The sequence below is a fragment of the Lactuca virosa genome, chromosome 1 (assembly GCF_052849685.1).
Source record: "Lactuca virosa cultivar CGN04683 chromosome 1, Lactuca_virosa_CGN04683_v6, whole genome shotgun sequence".
Taxonomy (NCBI): Eukaryota; Viridiplantae; Streptophyta; class Magnoliopsida; order Asterales; family Asteraceae; genus Lactuca; species Lactuca virosa.
In genome coordinates this window covers 341,628-346,411 of record NC_136426.1, presented here as the reverse complement: position 1 = coordinate 346,411, position 4,784 = coordinate 341,628, and the positions used below count along the sequence as shown (strand labels likewise).

Genomic DNA, 4,784 nt, shown 5'->3' with positions numbered 1-4,784 from the left:
ACCACTTGAAGACCCGGAAGCTACTTTAAGGAAGAACAAAGGCAAAACCGTTGGAGAATCCACATCTTCAAAGAACTCACTTTTGAAGAATCTCAAATCCGTTTTTAGAAAGAAGAAGAGCAGTAAATCAGGAGCATCCAACGCCTCCTCCTTGGAAAACGAAGACCCAATCAAGGAAGACATCGTGTACGAATCCGAAAAGGAAGAAAGCGAATTTGAAGAAGGTAGCGATCTAGAAGGCGGATTCGGCGGCACCATGGCTAACATCGATGAAGTTACCATGGGCGAGTGGAAGACGAGGATGTGTGAAGATACCGGTCCGGGACTCGTGCAACCCGCGATTCCAGAAAACGCCAACTTCGAACTTAAAGGCCACATACTCGCCCAACTTAAAGAAATTCCGTTCTATGGAAAAGATCACAAAGATGCGTACAAGCACCTAGAAGAGGTCAATGATATAGCCGATTACTTTAACTTTCCTAATGTGGCCCGCAACACCGTTCTGCTTCGCATGTTACCGGTCACGTTTAAAGGCGCTGCAAAAGATTGGCTAAAATCACTCCCTCCAGGATCCATCACCACATGGGCTAGAATGAAAGAAGAGTTTATTGATCAATTTTGCCCACCATCGAAGATAGCCAAGTTGAAGAAAGCTATAGCTAATTTTGAGCAACAAGCCGGAGAATCACTTTATGAGGCGTGGGAGAGGTACAAAAGCTTACTAAGGAATTGCCCACATCATGATCTTAATAGTCAACAAGAAGTCTCCATTTTTTATGATGGAGTAAACGTGACAACAAGGCAATTACTTGACTCGCAAGGACCGCTCACAAAGAAGCACCCCCGGTGATAAAGCAACTAATTGAAGAATTCTCTAAGCATTCTAGAGAATACCACAATCCAAGGAATGATGTGACAAGGGGATCAGCTTATGCAGCTTCAGAAGATTTGTTGGCAGTTATGGCAATGTTGAAAAGCATGGATAAGAGGATGGATAAAATGGATCAAACAATCCATGCTATTCGGGTAGGATGTGAGAATTGCAATGGGCCTCATCTAACTAGAGATTGTGATTTGGATGAGAACGGGAATAAGAAAGTGCAAGTATGCTATTCTAGTGGTGATAGATTTGATGACGATTGGCGAAAACCTAAGAAAGAATGGCTTCCTTATGATGAGTACAAGAAGGCGAAGGAGGAGAAGTATAGACAAAAGGCAAGGGGTTTTTACCAAAAGGAGGAGCCGGTACAAGAAAAGAAACCAAATTTGGAAGAAATGCTCACTAAATTTGTAGCTGCATCCGAGAAAAGACACAATGACCACGATGCTGCAATACAAGATACAAGAACAATATTAAGGAATCAGCAAGCATCTATTCACAACATTGAGAAGCAGCTGGGGCAACTTGCCCAACAAATAAATCAAAGAGCACCGGGAGAACTTCCTAGTAATACCGAAAACAATCCACGAGGCGCACATATAAATATTGTGACAACTAGGAGTGGAAAGATAATTACTCCTCTGGCCCCTATTCAGAACGAAGATCCAAAGCTGGTACAAAAGGAGGAGGCAGAAGGGCAGAACCAAAATCAAGCCCAACTGAACCCAGCCACTACTCGCCGAGTCCAGGATATGGACTCGACGAGTCCGACACCTGATCAAAAAATTAAGTCTCTTGTTAAGCCATATCAGCCTCCACTGCCATATCCATCCCGAGCTAGACAAGAAAAGAATGAAGAAGACTACCAGAAGTTTCTAGAACACATAAAGGCTCTTCAAATTAATATACCATTCATAGAAGCGGTTGCACAAATGCCAAAATACGTCAAATTTCTCAAGGAGCTTCTAACTAATAGAAAGAAGATGGAAGAAGTGAAGAAAGTGGTTCTAAATGAGAATTGTTCAGCTGCCATGTTGAACAAACTACCGAAGAAGAAGGGTGATCCGGGAAGCTTAACCTTACCTTGTCAATTCGGAAATTTAGCTACCATCTATGCATTGGCTGATTCAGGGGCAAGTGTAAATCTCATGCCATACTCATTTTTCAAGAAATTAGATCTCCCGGAGCCGAGGCCAATTCGAATGGCAATTCACCTAGCAAATAAAACGGTTACATTCCCAAGGGGAATATGTGAAGATCTATTGGTGAAGGTTGATAAGTTCGTGTTTCCCGCGGACTTTATAGTTTTAGACATGGAAGCGGATCCTCAAGTCCCGATCATTCTTGGAAGACCTTTCCTTAACACCGTAAACGCTATAGTTGACATGCGAGATTCCAAACTTACTCTATGGGTGGGGGATGAATCAGTCACTTTTGGGGTTGATCAAGCCATGAAGCACGCAAGGAGTAGTGCTGACACAACATTTTCGATTGATATGTTGGAAGAATTAATGGAGGAATGGAATAATGAAGAACCAAACAAGTCCACCATCACCTTTGATGAAGAATTCGATGCTGAAAGAGACCTACTGGAAATAGAGAGACTGCTTGAGGAAGCTGATTATAATGAGCTGATCAAAAGTACTGAACAGTCTACTCGCCGAGTAGACTCGACCTACTCGACGAGTCCATCCACAGAATCCCGATCAGTCGCGAAATTTGCCCAGGACTCGACGAGTCACCTCACTGGACTCGACGTGTGCAACGTCCAGAGCACGAAAACTGAGCTGAAAGCACTACCAGGTCACTTGGAGTATGCTTTCCTTGAAGAGGGTCAACAAAAACTTGTAATTATAGTTGCTGATTTGACCAAACATGAGAAAGAAAGTCTTGTGGGGGTACTAAAGAAGAGGCAAGGTGTTATAGCATGGAAGATAACCGACATCAAGGGAATTAGTCCAGCTTATTTCTCTCATAAAATTAACTTAGAAGATGGGGCTAAACCTGTAGTTCAACGCCAAAGAAGACTAAACCCGAACATGCAAGAAGTTGTGAAAAAGGAGGTGGTGAAACTATTAGATGTCAGGATTATTTACTCAATTTCCGATAGCCCGTGGGTGAGTCCGGTGCAGGTGGTACCAAAGAAAGGAGGAATGACGGTGGTAGCAAATGAAAATAACGAATTAATTCCAACAAGAACGGTGACCGGGTGGCGTGTTTGCATCGACTATAAGAAACTAAATGATGTCACATGCAAGGATCATTTTCCATTGCCATTTATTGATCAAATGCTCGAGAGGCTGTCCGGGCATCTATATTATTGCTTTCTCGATGGTTTTTCGGGGTATTTTCAAATTCCAATCGACCCACAAGATCAAGAGAATACTACTTTTACATGACCGAGTGGAACATTTGCATATAGACGCATGCCTTTTGGGTTATGTAATGCACCGGCTACTTTCCAAAGGCGTATGATGGCCATTTTCCACGATATGATCGAGAAGTTTATGGAGGTTTTCATGGATGACTTTTCGGTTTTCGGGTCCTCTTTTGAAGATTGTTTGTCCAATTTGGATCTAATGCTAGCAAGATGTGAGAAGACCAACCTTGTTCTAAATTGGGAGAAGTGTCATTTTATGGTGAAGGAAGGAATTGTGTTAGGTCACAAGGTCTCAAGGATGGGGATAGAGGTGGATAGAGCGAAGGTTGATACTATAGCCAAATTACCACCTCCAACAAATGTCAAGGGGGTAAGAAGCTTTTTAGGCCATGCGGGGTTTTATAGGCGCTTTATTAAAGACTTTTCGAATATCACAAGACCCTTGACTCAACTACTTTTGAAGGACGCCCCACTCAACTTTTCTAAAGAATGTCTTGAAGCATTTCATTTGTTGAAGGAAAAGTTGACTACTTCACCTATTGTGGTAGCTCCAAATTGGAGTCTTCCTTTTGAGCTCATGTGTGATGCTAGTGACTTTGCGGTAGGAGCTGTTTTGGGACAAAGAATTGATAAGCATTTTCAGCCGATCTACTATGCAAGTAAGACCCTAAACCCAACACAAGAGAACTACACTACTACAGAAAAGGAGCTACTAGCAGTGGTTTTTGCATTTGATAAATTTCGTTCATATTTGGTTTTGTCAAAAACCATAGTTTTTACCGACCATTCTGCCCTTAAGTATCTCTTTGCTAAACAAGATGCTAAGCCAAGGTTGATTCGTTGGGTGTTGCTGCTACAAGAATTTGACATTGAAATACGAGATAAGAAGGGGATGGAAAACGTGGCTGCCGATCATCTATCGAGATTGGAAAACCCGCACTTAGAAGAGTTAGAAGAAAACAAGATCAGAGATGAATTTCCCGAAGAATATTTATTGGTTATAGCAGGAGAGATTCCATGGTTTGCACATATAGCTAACTATTTAGCTAGTGAATACATCCCAAAAGACTTGACCCACCAACAAAAGAAGAAGTTCTTTTCAGAAATTAAGTATTACTTTTGGGATGAGCCATACCTCTTTCGTAGCTGTGCTGATGGTATGATAAGAAGATGTGTATCCGGGAAAGAAAGTCGGGAAATCTTGAAGCATTGTCATAGCGGGCCCATCGGAGGACATCATGGAGCGCAATATACGGCGAAGAAGGTTTTTGATTCGGGTTTTTATTGGCCTACTATCTTTAAAGATGCTACAAAATTTGTCAAATAATGCGATTCATGCCAAAGATCGGGAAACATTTCATCACGAAACGAGATGCCCCAAAATAGCATTCAAGTTTGTGAAATATTTGATGTTTGGGGAATTGACTTCATGGGACCTTTCCCAATGTCAAAGGGAAATAAATACATTTTGGTAGCAGTCGATTATGTATCCAAATGGGCGGAGGCACAAGCATTACCCACGAA

At 42.0% G+C, this 4,784-nt stretch overlaps 1 non-coding gene across 1 annotated transcript; it reads right to left on the bottom strand.

Annotated features, from left to right (window-relative positions):
- Positions 1–640: 640 nt before the first annotated feature.
- Positions 641–747, bottom strand: LOC145151783 (small nucleolar RNA R71). Its single transcript, XR_013732338.1, has one exon. It is a non-coding gene; the product is annotated as a small nucleolar RNA R71 (small nucleolar RNA).
- Positions 748–4,784: the final 4,037 nt, after the last annotated feature.